The 19,693-nt window shown below is 39.2% G+C and overlaps 1 pseudogene; it reads left to right on the forward strand.

The window, feature by feature from the left end:
• The first annotated feature begins 7,453 nt into the window (after window positions 1-7,453).
• On the forward strand, window positions 7,454-15,488 carry LOC112173336 (annotated as a pseudogene).
• The last annotated feature ends 4,205 nt before the right edge of the window (window positions 15,489-19,693 follow it).

Raw genomic sequence — 19,693 nt, forward strand, 5'->3', positions numbered from 1 at the left:
CGTAGTGACCACATTCGTAAGCTGCATATTCAGTTATTTGGAAACTACCAAACTGACAAGGTAGTGGAGTGCAATGACATCCATTACGAGAGAATGTGTTTTCTCGTAGTCGATTCCAGGGCGTTGTGAGAAACCTTGCGCCATAAGGCGAGATTACCATCTCTTTTTATCATCACGTTATCTAACGAAGATCTATTAATGTCAATAGGTTTTATGTTAGGAGGTGTTAGCATCTCAGGCCCGAAATCCTTCCTCTTCGTTAGTAAATCCAATTCAACCTGGATCGCATCTTTCCATTTAAGCAAATTTTCTCTACGTTGGCATTCTTCAACGGAGTAAGGTTCGATGTCATTGGTCTCAATAATTCCACGTCCTCATGTACACTAGTGTAGTTCGTAGAGATCTCTATATTTTCATGAATTGGTTCTAACATTGAGGCGTCCCCCAACGATGTCTCTTGGACATAACCACAATCCAAAATATTCTCATGAGACGGATTTTGAGTATCAATGATCAATGGATCAAGTTGTGCCAAACTCGCTCTCTTCTTAAGGTGAGAATCCATCGAACCTATGGGTCTCCTACTCTCTCTAGCGGAACCCATGGCCTATGACGCCATTATGCCACCTTTGTGGCGTCACCATACCACCATCCATGGTGGGGACATCAATCCTTGCAGGCATGTTTGCAGCAGGTATATGTGATCTCGTCACTTTTAGGGGATCAAGATGAGACATAGTGGGGACAGACCACGACAATTCCTGTCGTTTCTGTTGAACACTGACGTTCTAATCTCCCCCTAACGACGGGAAGACTGTCTCATCAAAGTGACAATTTGCAAATCCAGCGAAATAGAGATCGCCTGTCAAGGGTTCTACATAGCGGACTTATAGTTGGAGACTTATGTCCAACAAATATATATATGCATTCGTTGCAATGACTCATGTTGATGCGTTGTGGCGGCGCAATTGGCACATGAACCACACACTCAAATATGCATAAATACGAGATATTAGACTCGAACCCAGTCACTAGCTGTAAAGCAAATAAAAGTTGAGTGGCTGCTATGAGTTGTAGACAAATTAGCATAGCTACATGCGATATTGCATAACCCAAGCAGAAATATTGGTGCGCATTACCAATGTCCGAGCTACCATCGTAGTCGTTTAATGGTGGCTTTTCCGCGAGACCAATTGGGTGTGGACATCAGAATATGATACTTGATATCAATACCCAATGATATGCAATAGTCATCGAAAATTGTCGATGTAAACTCTCTAGCATTATCAAGTCAAATGGACTGGATGGGATGATCTGGGTAGTGAGCCCGTAGCCATATGTTATGTGCTAGGAGTATAGTATAAGCAGCATTATGAGTGGATAATGGCACAACATGGGACCAGCGTGTTTGCGTATCAACCAACACCATAAAACATCTATACGGTCCGCAAGTTGGTTGATCAAATCCACAGAATTCCCTTAGATTCTTTGTGAGAATGGAATTACTTCCCCAATCTCCTTTGCATAGGATGGTCTCAATCCTAAATAGCAGGCTTTACAGAATGAAACATGGGCCTTATAATCAACCAATAAAGGTTTTGGTTAAGCCATAATGTCACAATAGACTTAAGAAGTAGAGAGAGGAGTTTATGGCGTCAATGCCATGTATTTGCCGCAGGGGGTAGGCGGCGCCGGCCATGTATGGCCGGTCTTTGCACAATCATGGCGCCATGAGGCGTATGTGCAGCTCCTCCAACCAATTCTTGGTTCTTACTTTTCTTCGTTCTGAAAATGGATGTCCGTGTAAAGTCTTTAATACATGGATCATCATGTTAAAGCCTATATGTGTCAGAATCCCATAAGTCGTCTCTCATGACATGGTTGGATTCAATAACTCAAATAGTGGTTGCATACAACCCACTAGAGCGACACATAAGTTTCTCTAATACTCGTTTGTGTCCGTAGTCATTAGAGGTGATGCAAAGGAACTCTGTCCATTCTCATAATGTGTTTCCACATGAAAACCATTGGCTCTTATATAATAAAGTTTGAATTAAGGTATGTCCAAGACATTAAGTAAAAGAATTGACACTTTATTAATAGCCAATGATTACATCAAAGTTTCCAAAATCTAATCCAAAATAAAATCAAACTAAGACACATTGTAGTACTCTATCCGTTTGGTAGCTCCAATCAAATATGACCAGGAAAGTAGAGAGAGATGTTGGTGGAGCGAGACTCTCTTAAGTACCAATAAGCTCAATGACTTTTCTAGACATCACATTTTATTGGGTCCGCCACATAAGAAAGAGTTAATACTGTCATTTATTGACTAAGGCACAATTGCCATTACATAATTCTTGGAAAATGAAAGACTATTTAATCAAAATCTGCGGCATCAACATTGTTGTTTTCCTCGTCAGATTTGAAGTCCATAATGATGAGATTGACGTCATTGTCATCTCCATCATCTCCTTCAGCTGCGAGATGAGCCTCATGCTCTCTCATATCTTTTATATACCTAGTATTGTGCAGCTTTATTTTTTCACTCGCATTCTAGCGCTTAAACCAATGCTCTGAAGATCCACATCTATAGCATTACCTCACTCATTAATTGAGATGCACCTTGTGCATTTGGACATCCTCCATGGATCCCACGTTGGCCAATGTTGCCACTTGTCTATGTATCTCGCGGTTTTCCTTCCTTTGTGGGGCGGTTATATGGACCCACACGTCCATTTTGCTGTCCCCTAACTTTAGGGTTCCGCTCCTTGCGCCCTTCTTTAGGTGCGCTATAATTCGCCTCGTGAACGCTCTTAGTTCCAACGGGCCTTTGAATTATGGTTTTCACGAGTATGTTGTCAACTTACTCAGTATATGACATAAGTTGATGAAACCTCGTAATCCATCTAGCATTGCACACAAGCCTATATTGTTTTGCAACCAATAATACTGAGACGGGGAAGGTTGAGAGGATTTCTCAATTAATTCATATTCTGTGAGCTCTACTCCACAGAATCTCATTAGTAGTGAGGTGATTCTTGACGTTATTCACCCATTGGTGATAACAAATGTCATTTGAATTTGGATTAGTGAAGTCGGGTTTTTGCATGTTTGCATTCGACATTCAAAGATGAAGGAGAATAGATTAGTTTCGGAGTAAAAACTTCCACGACAACTAATATAAGGTTTCCGAGCCTTAATGCTACCAAGAAACTGATTTCCAAGAAATTTTGGATTAGACCAAACAATGATGTTTTAATATGGTCACAATGCGGACGCTCTTAGTCCGAATATCATGAACGCTCTTAGTTCATTGATTATGAACGCTCTTAGTTCGTTTAATTATGAACACTCTTAGTTCATTGGTTACAAACACTCTTAGTTCGTTAAGCATGAATCCCCATAATTCCGCTTGTTAAATACTCAAAACCATGTTCATATATTCATATATTCCAAAATTCTGCAGAAAATAAAAGGAATTTAAAATACATGAAAGCAGCAACTTTAATTACAAAAACTTATGTGATGGTTCTGGGCTTGAGAACACGCGCGTGTTGGAGTAGGCGTGTTGGGGCAGCAGCAGCAACAAGTGGCAGCAAACAGCAGGTTCAGCAGCAGTTTTGGACAGCAGCAAGCAGCAGTTTCTGCAGCAGGTTTGCTTCTGAACAGCTCCCACTTCGAATGGTGTACAGGTCTCAAAACTACTCCAATGGGGCTGAAATTTGGAGGTCAGATAGAAGAGGCAGAGACGAACAACTTTCATGAAGGAAATATTTTGATCTGAGGTCCCGATCAAGAGGTTTCGGAGCCTGCAAGCAGACTGACGTGCACAGAAAAGGAGAAGGATGCAGTTGGTGTGTGTTGGTGCTGCAGGGGCAGCAGGGATGAGTGCGCAGGGGCACGTAGGTGCTGCAGGGGCACGTAGGTGATGCAGAGGCAGGTGCACAAGTAAGGCTAGCATGGGCTAGGAGCTGCGGCAGTAGGCTTGCGGCAGTTTTAGTGATTAGGGTTTTAGGTTTTTTTTTTTTTGGCTAGGGTTAGGGCTAGTGCTGATAACGTGTTGTAGGAGAATAGAATTGTGTGTTATCATTGATAATAGGAGCCCTTTAAATAGGGACTTACAAGGTACCCAAAAAGGTAATAGAATCTGATTACAATTGAATACCTAGAACACATTCCTATTATAACTCTAAACCCTAGTTTGTAGAGGCACACATTATGTCGATATCCTTCAACACAAAAATAAATAAAATAAATAAAAAAAGAATTAATTGGGTAGTAAGGGAAATAATCCCTTAGAGTGTTTTTGGTAAATGAGGTTAAAAAACTGTTAGTGGAGTAAGTGAACAATTTTGTTGTTGAAATTGGGTAAATGATAATTTCCCTTAAAAATAATAGTGCTCATTGGGTTGGGGCAATGGGCCCAGGTTTAGTCCACTAGAGCTAAAAACCAAATTACATATAAGCATATATGTATCAAGCTCCTTCTCATTTCATGTCTATGGTGCATCCCCGCCGCCATTATTCATCTCTTCTATTTAGTAGGCTTCAAATACTGTTCTAATTGGTCAACTCTACTAAGAGCTCTGCAGATTCCATAAATGAAGAAACATTTTTTTACTCCTGTTAAGTACTTTGTTAGTAGCAATTTTTTTTCTAATAGCATATAAAAATTTGTTCGAGGGGCCGGGGCTCACATGCAGTACTCCTGATTGTGTCAGTGACTCTCGTGATTACAGACAAGGTTCTAAATCTCTGCGATATTTCCGATATATCCCCCGATATCTCATTTTTTCGACGGACCGATATATCTAGGGGGTAAATATCTTATCTGTCACCGTTTCTGCGAAATTTCTCCGACATCGTCAAATATCCCCGATATATTAGATATTTGCGATATATCCCGATAAAGTGAAGAAATATCTGTAAAATTTGAGGTAAAAATAAAAAAAAACTCAGTAATTCTCTAAATGAAAATCTGTGTGAAGAGAGATTTCCTAAAGGCAAATTTGAGTGAGGAGAAATCCCTTCAAGGTGAATCTAGGTGAGTAGAAAATCCCCTCAAGGCGAATCTAGGTGTGGAAAAAAATCCCCTCAAGGCGAATCTAGGTGAGGAGAATTGGATAAATATCCTCAAGGCGATTTGGGTGAGAAGTAATTCTCTAAAAGTCTAAATGCAAATCTGTATGAGGAGAGATTTGGTACTGTGTAGTCTGTGACTATTTCTTTAACTCTGTATGTAGTTTGTAACTCTGTAGTTGAATAATAGAAAGAAGATAAAGCCATAAAGGTTCAATTATTCAAATGAGGCCAAATGACATTGTAGAAGGAAGTCAAGGAACCATATATGGATGACATGATGAGAAGAGAGTACAGAGTATTAAATTTTGGCTATGCATCTTGAAAAAGTGAGGAATAACGAAGCTACTGTGTAGTCTGTGTCTTAAACCTGAAATTTTTTTTTGGAAGTTGTCTCTTGTTTTAGTGGATCAACATAATTAAAAATAGAAAGTGATATATGATATGAAGCAAACTACAGACGGTTAAATAGTTAAATGTAATTCATCTTTTTTATTGATTTTATTTTATTAAGTGCAATGTTTATAAAACTATACAACGGGCCCCAAATTGCAGATCGTATGCTTTAGAGATGCAAAGGAATCATTTAGGTCAACCATAGCAAGAAAAACAAGAGAAACCAGAAATACAGGTTTGTGGTATATCCGTATATGTATACATTAAAACACACACATACACACACATATAATTTCTTTAATAGAAAATGTTGATCTATTATAGCAGTAACTCATTGTAGTAGCTTTACAGCTGATTGGTGGACACAATGTGGGTATTCTGCACCAAACATGCAGAAAATATGCTTATTTTGGCACAAACGGCTTCTTCTTCTGCGTGTGAGAGAAATTGGAGTACATTTGCTATTATTCATACCAAGCAAAGGAACTGTTTGGCATATCAGAAGTTGGAAAAGCTTGTATACTGCTACTACAACATGAAGCTGCGGCTGCGAGATAAACAAGCAAAGAATAATGTGGTCAATGAAAACAACTATATAGATCTACTTCATGTTGCAAGCGAGCCACTTGATAATGGCATTGATCAACTTCATGATTGGATTATGCCTGCACACCTCGATGATGAAGCTGGAAGACCTCTTCCACAAGTTGTAGAAACTGCAACTAATGCTGGAATCAACGTAGAGAGGGTCTTATTTGAAGAAGTTGTTAAAAACCCAGAAGATAATTCAGATAGTGATGATGCGTGGGGTGGTACAGCAACTCCAGATAGTTCTGATGATGGTGGAGAGGGTGGAAGCAGAACAGGTGGTGGAGGTGAAAGATATGAATATGGACAATTTTCTATGGATGGAGGATTCCAATTTACCTGTGAAGGTAATTTTGATCATGCCACCCAAGATGAAGACCATGGAGTGAGAACAGCTGGTCATGGTGCTCAAGAGAAGACCCGATATGGGAGGAGGACTAGAGGTGCAACTGATAATCAAAGTACCCCATCTGATGTTTCTTCAATTACCTTAAGTTTTGACTCTATCAGTTTAGGCACAGAGCGTAGTGGGATCTCAAATGAATCTCATGAAGGCAACAATCAATTTGGTTATGATGCTTCTGGATATAATCAATATGGAGAAGTATATGATCAATCATCTAGTTGGGTTCATCCTTATTATCCCCTTATAGGGGAAACAAATTAAATTCATTTGATAACTTTGCTCCAACATATTCAAGTAGCCGCTTGCGTGCCTATGCAAAGATGATGACTCATTGTTGAGGAGATTAAAAAAAAAAAAAAACATTTAGCCCACCCCATTTTTATATATGGTAGTGAGAATCGAACTTATGACCTTTACAATATTAGAATTATAACTCACCAACATGTCACAACTCACCGGCACATGAACATAATTTCAAAAGAAGTTATTATACATGCTAATTTTCAGAGTTTAGTTATTGTCAAATAAAGAAGAAAAAAGAAAAAAGAGTAGCAAGCGTGTGCATGTGACTTGATGTTCGATTTTAACGGCTCATCATGTGACTCGATTAGCTACTTGCATGTTCTATAATGCACACACGGGAACTCAATTATGACACTCCATCATGTTGTTATGGTTTTTACGTCATCTTCTTCATGATAGTGATGTAACTCATTTATTATTTTAGTTCGCAATTGCATAAGAGTAAGTGAACTCATTTTTCTTCATTAGCAGAGTTCGTCACATAAAACATGTTTAATTAGTTTCATTTTATTTTTTGTGAAAGCCTTTTAACAACACATAAACCGTGACCACTTACTCAATTCAGCCTAAAAAATGTCCACTTACTCCACTTTTTTAACCCCATTTATTCAATCCAACAGTGTTTGACAGTATTGCCCTCTCTCTCTCTCTCTCTCTCTCTCTCTCTCTCTCTCTCTCTTCCTTCCAGGCCGAGTCGACTCACTGACTTACCCCACCCCTTCAACGCTCTTACAGTCTCTCTTCCCAAATACCACTAATCGCGTGTGGATGGCGGCGAGTGTTGCGACGGTGCAGTGCCGGTCGGACCAGGTCCCCAGATGGAACTCCGGCCTCTCTCTCTTCCTTCCCGGTCGAGTCGACTCACCGACTTACCGCACCCCTTCAACGCTCTTACAGTCTCTCTTCCCAAATACCACCAATCACCTTCCCGGTATGTGCCACATTTTGTTGAGTTCTTGCACAGTTCAATCCAGTGACTCTGATCTTTCATTGAAGCAGAAAGTCAGAAACAGAAAATGCAAAACTCATGTGCAGCTGAACACTGTAATTTTCGGTGTGCAGACAAGGTGTTAGTTAATTAAAATGCCTAGAAGAAGTGTTACGCGAGCACAAAACGTGTCAAGGGAGCGGAGGGTAATGCTAAGTGTTCAACAAATTCTTGCGTGCTTGCTTCTTTATATATTGATAAATGGAATAAGGAAGTTAGATGTACAGACTATAAATAGTAAATACGTGCGTAGTTGAAAAGCCAATGTCTCGATGTGACACACACATAATTCATGTCATCTCGCTGAACACCGAGGCCGATTTGAATTAATATATACTGGTGTTGTGCTTATCTTGCCTCACATGAAAGTTGGACCAAAAGCTTGGTGGGCTCTGTCTGGTTATGAAGAAAGGAAGGTCTTTATTTTGGCCAATGGCTATGAAAAAAAGACACCAGTGACTCCTGGAGGTTGTGAACAGTACAATGAGCACAGCAGTGGTGCACGTATATTTAAGCAGTTTTGATATGTGGAGAAGTTAAAGGAATTGAATCCATGGAAGTTTTCTCCAAGTCTTCTCGTGAAGAAGACGATGAAGAAGCTCTGAAATGGGCTGCTATTGAGAGATTGCCAACTTACTTGCGCATAAGGAGAGGCACACTCTAGACCAAGACGCGGGTAAAGCCAGAGAAATTGATGTCAAAAATTTAGGACTTTTAGAAAGGAGGGATTTGCTGGAGAGGCTGGTGAAGATTGCAGATGAAGATAATGAGAAGTTCTTGTTCAAGCTCAGGGACCGCATGGATAGGTAAGAAATACTTACTGAGCTTCTTTAAAAATATTGAAACTATTGTTGTTTATTATGTGTATGAAGAACTTTTTGTGTCTGTGTTTTTGTTTGAACTCAGAGTTGGACTTGAATTTCCAACAACTGAGGTGCGGTTTGACCATTTAAGTGTCGAAGCAGAAGCTTATGTAGGGAGTAGGGCATTACCTACAATGCTCAACTTCTCCATTAACATCTTAGAGGTAATTTATCTTGACTATATATATAGCTATGTATTGATAAGGTTTTTTTTTTTTTTTTGTTATATATAGCTTGAACTTTGCTTATACATTACATTTTCTTTTCTCCCTGAAGGGGTTGTTGAATTACCTTCATGTTCTTCCAAGTAGAAAGAAGCGATTGCCAATCCTTCACGGTGTTAGTGGAATTATCAAGCCAAGAAGGTAATTAGGCAATGGTGCTAATAACACACACACACACATGTTGTATCCTTAAACTGTTTTTCATACCGGTGGTCTGGTTTCTGCAGAATGACACTGCTTTTAGGCCCTCCAAGCTCTGGAAAGACCACATTACTACTGGCTTTGGCTGGAAAACTCGGTAAAGATCTGAAAGTAAAGATTTATACTCTATCTAAATATCAGTCTAATGTCATCGAAAAAAAAGATCATTCTAATGAATATCCTTTAGTTTTTAAACCATAATTGATGTCATCACTACTTAGCTTTCGGGGAGAGTTACATACAATGGAGAGGGGATGGAAGAGTTTGTACCAGAGAGGACATCAGCATATATTAGTCAACATGATCTTCACATACCAGAGATGACAGTGAGAGAAACTCTGGCTTTTTCAGCAAGATGTCAAGGAGTCGGACCACGTTATGGTACACATTGTCAAATTTGACATGTCCAATCTAGCTTGAAGACCTTTTGAAAATCTGACTTTAAAGTTTTGATTTGCATTTGAGAAATTTTCAGAAATGTTGGTAGAATTATCAAGGAGAGAAAAGACTGCAAATATAATGCCAGATCCTGATCTTGATGTTTACATGAAGGTAACAGAAAAAATTGGTGGAAGAAAATGTTAAAGAGAAACTGAATTTGTGTAGAGGTTTCTCCTATAATTCATATATTCCAGAAATTTGTTTAAGTCCCTTAAAAGAGCAATTTCTTTTTTGTACATTCAAGAAGAGCATTTTCAATTTTGTTGGTTCTTATATTCTTTTCCAGGCAGCTGCACTAGAAGGACAGGAAACCAATGTAATTACAGATTATATACTCAAGGTATCCACCATCCACATAAGCGATATTGCCTTGCTTATAATTTTTTTCTTTTTTGAAAATTGTCTTACTTATAAAGATAGCAACTAGTTCTGGCTGTTCTGCATACTTCCTGTCTATGCTAAAAAGAATTTTCAATTTTTTATTTTTATTGTTTGTTTCTTTCAGGCTAACATCTGTTTCTGCTAAATGACTTTACAGGTTTTGGGGCTTGAAGTTTGTGCTGACACTATAGTAGGGGATCAAATGAGACGAGGTATCTCTGGGGGACAAAGAAAGCGACTCACCACAGGTAGAACATATAAATTGCTTGTCTGGAACCAGACACAAATTTTGCTACCAGTTCCTACACCCTCGTAGTGTCACAGCATCCTTAATTTGGCTGATTATTCTTCTAAGAAACTGATCAATAATTACAGGGGAGATGCTGGTTGGACCAGCAAGAGCACTTTTTATGGATGAGATATCCACTGGCTTGGACAGTTCAACAACATTTCAGATAGTGAAGTCACTTAGACAATCCATCCACATTCTCAATGGAACTGCTGTCATCTCTCTCCTCCAGCCAGCGCCAGAAACTTATGATCTTTTTGATGATATAATTCTACTCTCACATGGGCACATTGTGTATCAAGGTCCCCGGGACAATGTGCTTGAGTTCTTTGAGTACATGGGCTTTAAATGTCCAGAGAGAAAAGGAGTTGCTGATTTTCTACAAGAAGTAACTCACTTGAGCTCATACAATAACATAACCATGCATCTATACTTTCTCCACAGAGATTGGACTTGATTACAAGTTTTTGTTTCTTGCGATACAGGTAAACTCAGGGAAAGATCAAGAGCAATACTGGGCTGATAAAGATAAGCCTTATAGCTTTGTAACTTCCAACAACTTTGCTGAAGCCTTGCAATCATTTTACATTGGTCGAGAACTTGGTGATGAGCTTTCTATTCCGTTTGACAAGTCTAAAGGTCATCCTGCAGCTTTAACAACCAAGAAGTATGGCGTCAGCAAGAAGGAATTATTCAAAGCTTGTATGTCTAGGCAAATTTTGCTTATGAAGAGGAATTCATTTATCCACATTTTCAAAATTTCACAGGTAAACAGCATATCAGAATTGAACTTCAAGCTAAGACTAAACTGAAAATATATGAATTGTATTTCCTAAATCATTCCCTAAATGTGAAAGTAAAAGTTGTGTTCATTCATCAACCTGCAAATTTAATTAAATTATATCTTTCTATTGTTTTGGTTTCAGATGATTCTATTATCTTGTGTAACAATAACATTATTCCTACGAACTGAGATGCACCGAGATACTGTTGAAGATGGTGGGATATATATGGGAGCATTGTTTTACTCAATGATGATAATTATGTTCAATGGGTTCTCAGAGCTTGCTATGACTGTCATGAAGCTTCCTGTGTTTTTCAAGCAAAGGGACCTTCTCTTCTATCCTGCTTGGGCGTACTCTTTGCCCACATGGCTGATAAGGATCCCTATGACTTTTGTGGAAGTTTCCATTTGGGTGACCATTACGTACTACACTATAGGTTTTGATCCAAACATTGAAAGGTGAATAAGTGATACTAATTAACATTGCAGAATCTACACTTTAGAGTCTGGATTCAGATTCATTGGTTAAGGAATGTGATGAAAATTTGTAATTGCAGGTTCTTCAAACAGTTCCTTTCACTGCTGTTTATTAGCCAAATGGCAACTGGACTGTTCCGACTGATAGGGGCATTAGGAAGAAACATGATTGTTGCAAACACATTTGGATCGGTTGCTTTGCTTGTGCTGTTTGTTCTTGGTGGATTCCTTTTATCACGAGGTGAATCATACTTGGAATAATTTCTTATTTTTACTTTATCTTTGGTTAACTGATATACTTTGATGGTAAAAAAATCTCTCTGTGATCCAGAGGATATGAAAAGCTGGTTGGTGTGGGGATATTATCTGTCACCAATGTCGTATGGACTGAATGCCCTGGCTGTCAATGAATTTCTTGGAAAAAGTTGGAGACATGTAAGCATCACTATATGATTCAAATAAAAGATTAGTAGAAGAACAGATTAGAATTAATTGAAATATATCATCTAGCCAATATGTATCTTTTTGCAGGTTTCTACCAACTCAAAAGAACCATTAGGAATAATGGTCTTGAATTCTCGAGGGGTGTTCCCAGAAGCACGTTGGTACTGGATTGGAGTAGTAGCTTTATTTGGATTTATTCTTCTATTCAACTTCCTTTTCATTTTGGCACTTCAGTATCTTGAACGTAAGTACTTCAGTGTCTCAAACTTGAATAACAACCTTGGCTATTTTCCATCTTTGAATGGAAAAGACGTTCTAACAAACCTAAAAATTTTATGCAGCTCTTGATAAGCCTCAGGCAGTACTTTCCAAAGAGGCCTTGGCAAAGAAACAAGGCACTGAAACTGGAGAGGCCATTGAATTATTGTCAACAGGAAAGAGCTATATTGGTGAGTCATAATGCTCCAAAATTTATTCTTCCATTCTACATTATGGAGTTGAAAGTATATGTAACTTCTATGGTGTATCAATGCAGGTGCAGCTAATGAAAGACTAGACAATGTGTCAGTCAATCTTACTGGCCAGCGAGGAATGGTTCTTCCTTTTGAACCCCTCACAATTACATTTGATGAAATCAGATATGCAGTTGACATGCCACAGGTACCTTCAATACAATTTTTGGCCATTTCTTTTGAAAGAAACTTGGACTTTCTATCGAAGTTCACATTGAATTATAGATGCATGGTTTATTTTACTATACACTACAGAAGAGGTGCTGAATGCATTTCACATCCTTCTATGCATGCTTGTAGGAAATGAAAGCTCAAGGCATAACAGAGAATCGGTTAGAACTTCTGAAGGGTGTAAGTGGTGCTTTTAGGCCTGGAGTCCTAACAGCTCTAATGGGGGTCAGTGGCGCTGGAAAGACTACTCTAATGGATGTCTTGGCAGGAAGGAAAACTGGTGGACATATTGAAGGAAACATTACAATTTCTGGCTATCCAAAGAAGCAAGAAACATTTGCTCGTATATCTGGATATTGTGAGCAAACGGATATACACTCCACATGTTACAGTCTATGAATCTTTGGTTTATTCTGCTTGGCTCCGGTTGCCCCCTGAGGTTGATTCCCCCACCAGAAAGGTATATATGCTTTCGACTTTTTTATTTTATTTTATTTTTTACTTCATTAAGAGCCTGACTCTTTAGGCAGATGAAAGCAATGGCAGCCAAAGTTTCAAAAGCTAGGTTGCACATAAGTTCTGTTCAGTCAAGTAGCTGACCGCCATCACCTGCTATATGATTTGCAGATGTTTATTGAGGAAGTCATGGAACTTGTGGAACTGACCCCAATAAGAGATGCACTTGTTGGATTGCCTGGAGTGAATGGGCTCTCAACTGAGCAGCGCAAAAGACTAACAATCGCAGTAGAGCTTGTTGCCAACCCATCCATAATATTTATGGATGAGCCAACCTCTGGTCTTGATGCCAGGGCTGCAGCAATTGTAATGAGAACTGTGAGGAATACAGTGAACACCGGGAGAACTGTAGTCTGCACCATCCACCAGCCAAGCATTGATATATTTGATGCTTTTGATGAGGTGAGATTAGAGCTCTTTCTATAATGTAGGATTAGACAATTTGGATATGCTATCTTAAAAATTCGAAATTGCATGGCAGATGCTACTTTTGAAATGGGGAGGAGAAGAAATATATGTTGGTCCTTTAGGCCACCAGTCCTCTCAGTTGATCGAATACTTTGAGGTAAGGCTTATATAAACCTACACAAAATATGATATGCCCCTACTTTCTGTTTAGCTGATAACCTAGATGTGATTTATTTAACCACGGGGATCAGTGGAGTTCCTAAAATGAATGATGGTTACAATCCTGCAACTTGGATGTTAGAGGTTACTTCTGCAGCACAAGAATCAACTCTTGGGGTCAATTTCACCAACATATACAAGAACTCAGAAATGTACAGGTATAAGATCTGTACATTCAGACCATAGAACTACAATCGATTCTGGTTCAGCTATTAACACAACATTTTGATTTTTAGGAGAAACAAGGAATTGATCAAGGAACTAAGTACTCCACCAGAAAATTCAGTAGAATTGCACTTCACAACACAGTATTCTCAGTCCTTCTTTACCCAATGCATAACTTGCCTATGGAAACAACATCTGTCTTACTGGAGAAACCCGCCATACAGTGCAGCGAGACTTATTTACACAACTATGATGGCTATGGTATTTGGGATATTATTCTGGGGTCTTGGCTCCAAAAGGTACATTCAAAATGTTACATATTAGTTATATATTGTTATCTAACACTTTCTGAGGAAATGCAAAAGCCTATTGTGTAAGAGCACAGCTACTAACATCCCTAATTCTGCCAAAAAATTTCATCTGAAATGCAGGCAAAAGCAACAAGATCTTTTCAATGTATTAGGCTCTATGTATTCTGCCATACTCTTCATTGGGATACAAAATGCCTCATCAGTGCAGCCAGTTATAGCGATTGAGAGGGTAGTCTTTTACAGAGAAAGGGCAGCTGGAATGTACTCTGCTTTTCCATATGCATTTGGACAGGTATGTGATAAAGATTGATCAAGGTTGCTTAGGAGGGATTTGGATTTGAAGTGTAAACTGCTCAAGGGATATTTTCTTATATTCATAGAACCCACATAAAATTGAAGCACTGCATTCTATTTTGTGAAAATTTCATCACATTTTCTCACCTAATTCCATTGCAATGCAGGTTGTCATTGAGATACCATACACTTTGATCCAAACCACATTATATGTGGTTATAGTATACACCATGATCGGTTATGATTGGACGGTCAGCAAGTTCGTCTGGTATTTTTTCTTCATGTATTTCAGCTTCTTATACTACACATTAAATGGTATGATGATTGTGGCCATTACTCCCAACACTATGGTTGCTGCTGTGCTTTCCTCATCCTTCTACCCGTTATGGAACGTCTTTTCTGGATTTATCATTCCCAAAACAGTAAGTAAAACATGTCAAAGATCATTAGAAATGCTTGTTCATATGATGCACCTTATATGACACTGACTTGCAGTTTCATTGTTGTTTGGTGGTGACAGAGAATTCCAATATGGTGGAGATGGTTCTATTGGTTGTGCCCGATTTCTTGGACCTTATACGGATTGATTGCTTCGCAGTTTGGAGACATTAAGGACGCACTTGAATCTGGCAAAACTGTGGAGAATTTTATTAGTGATTAGTTTGGGTACAAAAAAGACTTTTTAGGTGTTGTTGCAATTGTGCATGTTGGGATTACAGTGCTCTTTGGTTTCATCTTTGCCTTTTCAATCAAAGCGTTTAATTTCCAAAGGAGATGATGAGGACATTGAGAATGCTATACGTACATCATATACATAGAAAGCAAATCGCCTTGTGTTGCAAGTCTTGATTGATCATACTGAGGCGCAAGCATATATTGACATATAGAAGTTAAGATCCAGGTCATTTCGTTCACCGGAATATACCTTTGTATCAGATCTTTGGTTAGGCATTATTGCCCATTTAGGCCTCATTCTGCAGGATGTACTATTTCTTCCTCATCAATAAAACTACTGCTTTTATTAATGGAAAAAATGGTAATAGATCTAGGTTCAAAGTTGACCAAAAAAAAAAGAAAAAGATCTAGGTTCAAAGAAACTAGGAAACGACGTCCACGTACAGACACTATTTAAATTTTCAAGATATTATTCATATTTTTTTTTTCTTTGTTGATGTATGAAGATTACTTTCATATTCTACATCTACAAGTCCAATTAATATTTTAATTAAGGTACTTTTCATACTCACATTTTTTATTACAGAAGTTGCAAGCCTTTGTGACATCTGATTTCTGATTTTTTTGTTTGATTGATCAGGATCTCAGTTGCTAATTGATGATTTATTTTTTTGTTAATGCCTGCTATAATGCAAATTAATAATACTATTCCCCTGTCATTGATCTGTAATTCTCCTTAAACATTGATCTTATACTTAGTCAATGACATTAAGGCCATGTTTAAATGAACTGTCTTATATTTAGCAATGTTTTCTCCTTAATTTAGTGTTTTGATCATGGGAAGGAGATTTGAAATTGGAATCCGATCCGATACATCTCTACCGGTTCAATTTGTACTATATTTATCGAAAGACCTCATCAATCTTGTTTTGTTAATATGTTTTGGTCCTTTCAAAAAAAAAAAATGTGTTGGTACATGAAATTTCCATTGTAGCATATATTTTTTTAGTTATGCAAAAGACAATATAAGAACTTTTAGAAGGAGAAAATTACAGAAGAAAACTACATTCACGTGAAGCTAAATTAATCGATTTAAATCATGTATTATATATACCATCATGGGTAGGGTTCAAAAAAAAATTATATATATATATTTTGCTAGAGGTTTAATTTATAGTCCTCATCTTCCAATTATCAAAATAATACGTAGAACGGTAGAATATTCCTAAAAAACCAAAAGTAGTACGTAGGAAGGCGTTACTCGTACGTAAGCCGTAACTCGTGTAACGCACATACTATAGTCAACTCTCTCTCTTTGGGTCAACATCTCTATGCGTGTTGAGAGAGCCTATTCAATCAACAATAATGGCAAGGATCACCAAATTTGGTCACCACATTGAAGGGTCATCATCCCACATACGGTGAACATGCGCTGGGCCGGCAATGAAGGCAAACATCTCCGTTCCAATTTTTGACATCTCTTTTTATTTTATTTATTTTATTTTTGTTTAAGTATAATGTATTTGAGAGAGATTGATGAGAGAGATGTATTCTTATTATTGAGAATAGGAGCCCTATATATAGGGATTACAAAGTGCTAGTTCTAATGTTACAAGGAATACCAATCCGTGTAGGATTGGGAAATCTAGAACCTTCTCTCCTATTGCTACTCCTAGTTTGATAAGGCACACTAAATCGATATTCCTTCAACACTCCCCCTTGTGCCGCTTCAAACTTGGTGGTGACGCTTCATCCGTTGCCTCGTTAAAAACCTTGCCAGGTAACAAAAACCCTGTGGGATAAAAATAACCCTGGTCGAAGGACAAAAAGAGCACAACACGTCCTTCACTCTTCGAGATCGAACATGTAGACATCATAACTCCCCCTGATGTCGATATCTCCCCCTGATTGCTATAATCGTGGGAGTTCGGATAACTTTCTCAATCCGATGCTCTTCACATGTTTCTCGAAGGTGGATTTAGGTAACGACTTAGTGAATAAGTCCGCTACATTATCCTCTGATCGGATTTGATTCACTTCAATCTTTAGGAGTGATTGTTGTTGCTGATTATAAAAGAACTTAGGCGATATATGCTTGGTGTTGTCGCCCTTGATGAAACCTAACTTCATTTATTCAATACAAGCTGCATTATCCTCATAAATGCATGTAGGTTCATTTGTGGTAGACTTCAAACCACAACTTCCTTGAATGTGTCGAATTACGGACCTTAGCCATACACATTCACGTACAGCTTCATGTAGAGCAATAATCTCTGCATGATTTGAGGAAGTAGCAACAAGGGTCTGTTTTGTAGACCTCCAAGATATCGCAGTGCTTCCCATGGTAAAGACATAACCAGTTTGGGAGCGACCTTTGTGAGGGTCAGAGAGGTACCCTGCATCAGCAAAACCCATCAAGACATCATTGTCGTTTTGATGGAGGGAGATAGGAGAATGCCGGCCACCATGAGCGGTGGCGGCGCCGGCGGCGGCAACATGGCCGGCGGCCATTCCATGGACGGGGGCGTTTTGCCTCTTGGGGTCCAATCCCAATTTTCCGTCATTCCTTTTCTCTCTGTAGGGATAGAATAGGCCCATATCAATCGTACCTCTTAGGTATCGAAAGATTGTCTTTATACCAATCCAATGGCGGCGTGTTGGCGCAGAGCTATGTCGAGCTAACAAGTTCACTGCGAATGAGATATCCGGTCTTGTGCATTGAGCTAAGTACAATAATGCGCCTATTGCACTCAAATAGGGCACCTCGGCCTCTAATGGTTCTTCGTCCTCATCCCTTGGACGAAACGGATCTTTTCCGGGCTCAAGACTACGGCCGATCATGGGAGTACTCGTAGGCTTTGCTTTATCTTCATTAAAGCGCCTTAGGATTTTCTGAGTATATGCAGACTGATGGATCAAGATTCCATCACTACGGTGCTCGAGTTCTAAACCGAGACAAAACCGTGTTTTCCCAAGATCTTTCATCTCAAATTCGGATTTCAAGTATTTAGCAGTTACCTTCAACTCATCTAGAGTTCCAATTAGGTTCATGTCATCGACATAAACTGCTACGATTGCAAATCCGGAACTTGTTCTTTTAATGAACACGCATGGGCATATTTCATTGTTAATATATCCCTTCCCAATCAAGTAGTCACTTAGACGGTTATACCACATCCGTCCGGATTGTTTTAATCCATATAGTGAGCGTTTTAATCTTATTGAAAACGCGCTCCGTGGTTTAGAGCCACTTGATTTGGGTAATTGAAGTCCATCTGGAACCTTCATATATATCTCTGAATCTAGATCCCCATAGAGATATGCTGTAACCACATCCATAAGCTGCATGTCAAGTTTTTCGGAAACTACCAAACTGACAAGGTAGCGGAACGTTATAACGTCCATTACGGGAGAATATGTCTCCTCGTAGTCGATTCCAGGGCGTTGTGAGAAACCTTGCGCCACAAGGCGGGCTTTATATCTTACCACCTCATTTTTCTCATTACGCTTTCTAACAAAGACCCATTTATGGCCAACAGGCTTTACACTTGGGGTGTCTGCGTTACAGGCCCAAATACCTGTCTCTTTGTTAGTGAATCCAATTCAACCTGGATCGCATCTTTCCATTTAGGCCAATCTGCTCTTCGTTGACATTCTTCAACAGAGCGAGGTTCGATATCATCATATTCTATAATCCCTTTCGCAATATGATATGCAAATGCATCATCAATTGCCATAGAATTTCTATCCATCATCTCATGTACACTAGTGTAATTTATGGAGATCTCTCTATTCTCTGGAGTTGGTTCTGACATTGGAGCGTCCCCCAATGATGTCTCTTGGACATAACCATAATCCGGAATATTCTCATGAGATGGATTATTTATATCGATGATTAATGGATTATTCTGTGCCAAACTCGCTTTCTTTCTTGGGCGAGAATCCATCGAACCTATAGGCCTCCCGCGCTTCCTGGCAGGAGCCATGGGCCTAGCCACAACGTCACCATCACTGTGAGAGGGGACGTTGGCGCCATGCTCAAATCCTCTTGAGTTAGCGTCATGTCCTCTAGTTTTAGGGACATCAATCCTTGCAGGCACGTTTGCAGCAGGTATGTGTGATCTCGTCACTTTAGCGATATCAGAAAACGCATCAGGCATCGATTCTGCTACGTTCTGAAGATCGAGAATTCTCCGCACTTCAATTTCAGACTGTGCGGTTCGGGGATCAAGATGAGACAGAGTGGGGACAGACCACGACAATTCCGGTCGTTCCTGTTGAACATTGATGTTCTTATCTCCCCCTAACGATGGGAAGACTGTCTCATCGAAGTGACAATCCGCAAATCTAGCGGTAAAGAGATCGCCTGTCAAGGGTTCTATGTAGCGGATAATCGTTGGAGAATCATATCCAACATAAAGGCCTAATCGTCTTTGAGGACCCATTTTGGTGCGCTGTGGCGGCGCAATAGGCACATAGACCGCACACCCAAATATGCGTAAGTGTGAGACATCAGGCTCATACCCAGTAACCATCTGGGACGCAGAGAAGGGTT

This window comes from Rosa chinensis, chromosome 6 (genome assembly GCF_002994745.2).
Source record: "Rosa chinensis cultivar Old Blush chromosome 6, RchiOBHm-V2, whole genome shotgun sequence".
Classification (NCBI taxonomy): Eukaryota; Viridiplantae; Streptophyta; class Magnoliopsida; order Rosales; family Rosaceae; genus Rosa; species Rosa chinensis.